General features: G+C 38.6%; 1 protein-coding gene across 3 annotated transcripts in view; it reads left to right on the forward strand.

Moving 5' to 3' along the window:
- Nucleotides 1-5,998: 5,998 nt before the first annotated feature.
- ZNF536 (zinc finger protein 536) overlaps nt 5,999-6,912 on the forward strand; it is a 556,044-nt gene continuing 555,130 nt past the window's right edge. For 2 of the 3 annotated variants that reach the window (XM_073605822.1, XM_073605823.1), the window contains exon 1: nt 6,002-6,805. The gene's annotated coding sequence lies outside the window, so the exon portion shown is untranslated. Of the gene's footprint in view, nt 6,806-6,912 lie in introns of all 3 variants that reach the window. The other variant, XM_073605824.1, reaches the window with a different exon arrangement.

A 6,912-nucleotide genomic window follows, 5' to 3' on the forward strand; every position in this document is an offset into this window, starting at 1 on the left:
AACGTTTCAGGGTATATGGCTCTGCCCCTTTACCAAGGCTAAACAGGTCTAAAACCAAAGTCCAGATGCAAGTTTATTCCATGAATATACTGTTTATAAAACCAACATATTTCGAAGTATATGGCTCTGCCCCCTTCATCAAGGCTGCATAGGTCTAAAGCCAAATCTTTTCTTTAATTTGGATAGGGTGTGGGGGAATAGAAGGTTGGAACCCATATCAAGCTTTAATTGCAAAGAGAATCTAGAATTGAAGGCCCACACTGTGATATTCAAGTCCAGATGTAGGGTTATTCCTATGACATACTGTTTACAAAGCCAACATGTTTTGGGATATATAGCTCTGCCCCTTTATCAAGGCTACACAGCTCTAAAGCCAAAGACCAGATATAAGTTTATTCCATAATTAAACTGTTTACAAAGCCAACACGTTTTGGGGTATATAGCTCTGCCCCTTTATTAAGGCTACACAGGTCTAAAGCGAAAGTCCAGATACAAGTTTATTCCATGAATATACTGTTTACAAAGCCAACACGTTTCGGTTGTATAGCTCTGCCCCCTTCATAAAGGCTGCATAGGTCTAAAGCCAAAGTTTTTCTTTAATTTAGATATGGTGTGGAGGGGTAGGGGGTTGGAGTCCCCATCAAGTTTTATTGCTAAGAGAATCTAGAATTGAAGGCCCACACTATGATATTCAAGTCCAGATACAAGTTTATTCCGAGGACAAATTATTTTATAAAACCAACACGTTTCAGGGGACTGTGGCTCTGCTTCCTTCATAAGGGTTGCACAGGAGGAATTCACTGCTCAGCAGATACTAGTCCACTGCATAGAGTGATTGGAATCCCCTGGAGATCACTGTGATTCCAATCACCCTCCCCATGCTTTGGACTATTGTTTCCTGAGCCCTGGACTCTTTCTGTGCAACCCCCGAAGGAGGCAGAACTACAGCTCCCGAAATGCGTTGTTTTTTGTAAACAATTTGTTTTCAGAATAAACTTGTATTTGGGCTTGAATATCAATTAAAACTTAACAGGGGTTCCTACCCTGTCTCCTACCCCCTGTCTCCACACCCTATTGAAATGAAAGAAAAGTTTTGGCTTTTGATACACTTTAACGCTTTCCCTCCTAGTCCTGGTGGCCCTTTAAGTGGATGTTAACACTGATACACATTGTCCCGCTCATGTGATCACATTGATTGGCTCTCATAGCAGTCACATGATCAGGCCCATCCCGCTGGCTTCCGATCACAGAGACCACTGATATCTCAGTTCGAGTGCTGGGAGTGCCCTGGGCACTAGATGACCTTGTCCTGGCATTGTCCCAAGGGGCAAATTTATAGCAGTTGGACAAATACAGCATTTTTAATAGGCTTGGAAAACCTTGGGTGAATCTTTGTTGACTCAAAGAGGGCCGGGACAAGGGGTTGGCAGGAGGGGCGGCTGCCCTGGGCCCTGTGGTATTATGTGAAGTGGGAGGGAGATAAGGTGGGAGGGGATTTGTGTTGGAAGGGGGAATTTGGGGGGGTGGCAGGGGTGTGTGTGTGTGCTAAGAGTGGTGATTTAGGGGTATTTATGCTGGGAGGGGGGAGTGGGGGGGATGTGTACTAGGAGGAGACATTTTAGGGCTACATTTGTGCTGGGGGTGATATTTTGGGGGGTGGAGAGGCATTTGAGCTTTGGAATTTGGGGGATAGAGGGCAAAGATTTGTGCTAGAATGTGGGATAGAGGGGGGTATTTATACTGGGAGGAGGAGTTCTGGAGTGGGGGTGTGTACTGGGAGAGAACTATATAGGGCTAGAGGATATGTGCAGGGGGGTGATTTTTTGGTGGTTGGGGGGGCATTTGAGCTTTGGGATTTGGGGGTCAAAGATGTGTGCTAGGTTGGGGGATTGAGGGGGTATTTATGCTGGGTGGATGAATTTGGAGTGAGGGAAAGAAAATGTGTACTAGGAGGGGAAATTTTAGAGGTAGAGAATTTGTGCTGGGGGGGATTTTTTGGGGGTGGGGGCATTTGGATGGGAGGGGGATTTCAGCAAGGGAGTCGATTTGTACTGGGAGGAGGGGGAGTTTATGCTTATTTGGGTAAACATGCAGATTAGTGCTCAGTTTTTTTTGGGTGGGGCGAGTATTTTTGCTAACACATAACGCTCATACACCTTGGTGGGGGGGGGGGGCGCAGTTTGGCATGTTCACCCTGGGCTCTGGATGACCTTGACCCGGCATTGGACTCAAGCCATTGGCCTTGATAAATATATCATTTTTAATTTACTTACTGCCAAAAATTAATGGGAAGTATCATTGGGGTTGTTGTGTGGCCATTGCAGATGCACATATTGCCTTACCATTTCTTTATGATATTGATAGTTTGTTCAGCTATGTTCTACTCTGTTCAACTATGGCAGAAACTTTTGGTGAGACCCGGGAGCATTTTTTTTTTATTTATTTTTTTATGTCGCCGTCAGCGTACTTAAAATTCAACCTACATCGTCTCTATTATCCCACATAAAAAGTGCTTTTATCAAAACCATATGCCAACTTCTTTTGACCTGCTTCCTTGTCCCCGTCCCTTTGTCAGCCCGTGTCAATTTAAAGAATTACTTGACTTACAATGACCGAAATGAAAAGGCGACTGAACATAATCGGTCGTTTCTGGAAAGAGTAAAAAAAAAAAAAAACACAGCCTACACCCCACCGTTCCAAAATCATTCCCATAGAGATAGCAATATTATTGATGCCATCGTTATGCTAATTTTTTTTTTTTTTTTCCTAGGAATAAAACATTGACTCTTGCAAATCCTTCAATGGGAATTTCATACACATCAAACCTGAGAAAGCAGAATCAACGCTCAAACTTTTTTTTTTTTTTTTTTATTTAATTCTTTATTAGAGAAAGAATTTTTTTTAATGGCTTTGATCACAACTAAATAGCAAAAAAAAAAAAACATTTTTTAACCTTTTTGTTGCCCCATAGATAAAAAAAATAAAGAATTTCAGGAGTTAAAACAATAACATAAATAAAAAGGATCAAATAATAAAAAAATAAACTTCAAAAACAAATATATACTGTATTTGAAGTGTTTTTGTCACTTTGAAAGCTATTTTATTTAACTTGTGACAGCTGAAACTTTTTTGTTTTTTGTTTTTTGCTTTTTGTTTTTTTTTGTATTTTCTTGAACCTGTCTGTATCCTGGTTTTTATTCATTGATGTAGTAAACAGATTTAAAATGTATCCCAAAGATCTTCAGGGAGCTCATTTCAGTCAAGCTGAAACTAGTCTTACCTGAATCAATGTTTTAAGAGTCCCTGTGGCTTGGCATTTTGAATAATCAATCTGTCTGTATCTCTTCTTAATCATGCACATCTCTCAGACTACCCCCCCCCCCCCCCTAAAATCCCTCTTCTTGTTTGTCACCCTCTGATTCCTGGTTTTGCTTCTTTTATTACTGTTCAACAATGCTATTATGTCACATGCAAAAATCCTTTTCCCTTTTTTTGCAAATCAGATTCCCACTGCTGTATCTTGATACTTTTTTTTTTTTTTTTTTTTTAATATTACCAAATCTCTTTTTTTCCCATAATTACTGCCCAATCATTATATAATCCCGTAACAATGGCTCCATTGAGATCCCAGCTTTTGCAAACTATGGGACACACAATTAATAATTGCCTCCCCTCCTCTCTGTTCCCACCCACTTGTCCTCGCTTTTGCACAGCATTGCAATATAGCATCAGTGACAGCCCACTTAAGGGGGAAAAAAAAATGATAAAAAATGGCAAAAAAAAGAAAAAACCTGTAAACGGATGATTTACAGAGCATCAGTGATAGTCCACTTAAAAAAAAAAAAGTGATGCAAATCAAATCTAGAGAAAGGTTTATTGAGCATTAGTGAGAACCCACTGTCAAAAAAAAAAAAAAAAAAATCAAGTAAAAAGTGTATAGGGCATCACTGACAGCTAAACAAGAATAAATAAATAAATAAGTAAAGAATAAGAATTAAAAAAAAAAAAATTAAAAAGCATAAAAGTCACATGAAAGGTTTATAGGGCATTAGTGACAGCCCCCTTAATAAAAAAAAAAGCCAAAAAAAAAAAAAAGTAAAAGGTTTAAAGGGCATCAGTTGCAGCCCACTAAAATAAATACACAAATAAATACCCCCCCAGCCCCCCCCCCCCAAAAAAAACAACAACAAAAAAAAAAAACTTTAAACAAAAAAGAAATAAAATAAAATAAATCAAGTAATAGTTTTATAGGGGAACAAGTGATAGCCCACTTTACAAATATGATAAAAAAGCAAATAAAACCAGAAAAAGGTGTATAGCGCATAAGTGACAGGCCTCTTAAATAGAAAAAAAAATATATATATATAAATATACACACATAAATATACACACATATATATATATATATATATATATATATATATACATATACACATATATATATATATATATATATATATATATATATATATATATATATATATATACATATATATATATATATATATATATATATATATATATCTATACATATATATAGATAGATAGATAGATAGATAGATAGATAGATAGATAGATAGATAGATAGATAGATAGATAGATAGATAGATAGATATCCAGTAAAGGGTGTATAGGGCATCATTGACAGCCCTCCTAAAAAAAAAAAAAAAAATCAGTAAGGGCCTTATATTGCATTACAAAAAAAAAAATAAACCAAGAAAAATGTCCATAGGGCATCAGTGAAAGTCCTCTTAAAAAATAAAAAAGCAAAAAAAATCAGCTAAAGGTTTATAGTGCATCAGCGACACACTTAAAAAACAGAATACAATTTAAAAAAAAGCAAAGAAAAGGTGTATAGGGAGTGACAGGCAACCCCTTAAAAAACAGTAAAAAGCTTATGCAGCATCAGCGACAGCCCCCTTAAAAAAAAAAAAAAAAAAGGAAGAAAGAAAAAGCCATGAAAAGGTGTATATAACATCAGTGACAGCCCCATTTAAAAAAAAAAAAAAACTGTTAAATGCTTATAGTGCATCAGGTACAGCACACATAAAAATAACTAAAAAGCAAAATAATGATAAAAAAAGGCCAAAAAAAAGTGTATAGGGCATCAGTGACAGCCCCTTAAACAAATAAATAAATAAAAAACAGTAAAAGATATGCATCAGTGACAGCCCCCTTAAAAAAAAAAAAAAAAAAAAAGACAAGAGAATCCCGCCCACAATAAAAAAAATATATAAAAAAAGTTATTGGCATGATAAAATAAATTCATAATTCCAAAACCTTAAAGGCAAAAAAATAAAATAAAAAATCCCACCATCATCTCTTCCTTTTTTTTTTCCTTTCCTTTTCCCCTCTTTTCTCTCTGTAAGTTTAATTACTGTATGCAAATTTTTTCGTGCCTACGACGTGATTAATTAAAATCATATTTTCATAATGGTTTGGCAGTGGGTATTGTTTTCAGGGTTTTCCTTCTAAACAGTGCATGCAAATAAAGTCAGATTTTTTTTTTTTTTTAATGGAGCAAGATGGCATGGCAGGATTAACCCTTTCAATGGGGGGGCCGGGCGTCTGCTGACACTCGTTGCCACCAGAGGGGGAGCCTCTTGCTAACACTTGTGATGCTTTGCTGCCTCTTTGGAGGGGGGTGAGAAGAAGAAGAAGGAGAAGGGGAGCGCGTTGCAGGCAGCGCAGCAGTTAAGTCCATGTGCTGCGCCGATTGGCACCATAGCGTTCTTATTTACATTAGATCCGCTACAAGGTTACAGTGCCTATCAGCGGCATTTCATGGCTGATGACTTGTGGGGGAAAAAAAAAACAAAAAAACTGAGAGCTACTCAGTAAAGGTTTTTTTGAGCCAAAGGAGTTTGTTCAACACCCCCCCCCTTCCTCCCCCCCCCCCAAAAATTTTTTTTTTTTGAAAAATTGAAAAAAGTGTTTCCAGGAACAGGTAAGAGGGGGGCATGTGTCTTTCCTTCCTTGTCTGTGATTTAGGGTGCCCCCCTATCCCCTGCAGCAGCCCCCCCCCCCTTGCCAGCTGCCATCAGAAATGCAGATGTGGGTAGAAGTCAAGGTCAAGGTTGGGGTCGGGAGTTTCCTTGCTGCACTGAGGCTCTGGATGGGTCGGAGGCGTCGGGTGCAGGTTTACCAGCCAGAGCTGCATTTCTTTTTTTTTTTTTTTTTTTTTATTTCTTTTTTTTTTTTTTAATTTTTTTTTTTTTTTGGCTCATCAAAGCTATAAATGCTGCAAGAAGAAGAGCTATCTAGTTGCTGTGAATTATGCCAAGACGACAATGGGAGAGAGAGGGAGAGGGAGAGAGTGAGAGTGTGTGTGTGTGTGTGTGCTTCTATTTTTTTTTTTTTTTTTTATGGTACAATACATTTCACCTACCAGATAGGGGGAGTGCTAGGAATGGGAATGTTCCTCTGATCTCTATCAATGAACCGCTCTCATTTTTGCAAAGGACAGAGTTGCATGAGCAAGCAAGCACCCTGTGCTCCAAAAGGGTGGGGGTGGGGGGCACTTAGGAGCAAGTGGGCACCCCCCTCTTTGCCACCGTTACCCCAGAGGAGGGGGGCAGAAGCACTTTCTCTTCTCTTGTCTACAAGCTTCTCCTCCCTCCTTCCTGCTTTCTCTCTCTTCTCTTCCTCCTCCCCAAAAGCGAAACATAACATAATCTAGTCAATCATATAATGGACAGGCTCATTATTCATTGAGCACCAGCAATTTTTTTTTTTTTTTTTTTGCCTTTGCTCCTGCTGCCTCTTCACCACTTTACTGCAAGGATTGCTGCCTGAACCTTGCAAGGTAAGACCGCTGTTTGCATCCTTTTTTTTTTTTTTTGCTGTCCAGTTTGATGCCCCCCTTTACCACCCAGTGGCATTTTGCCTGCACAGTTGGCTTAGTATTCATGG

This window comes from Aquarana catesbeiana, linkage group LG11 (genome assembly GCF_042186555.1).
Source record: "Aquarana catesbeiana isolate 2022-GZ linkage group LG11, ASM4218655v1, whole genome shotgun sequence".
In the NCBI taxonomy this organism is placed as follows: domain Eukaryota; kingdom Metazoa; phylum Chordata; class Amphibia; order Anura; family Ranidae; genus Aquarana; species Aquarana catesbeiana.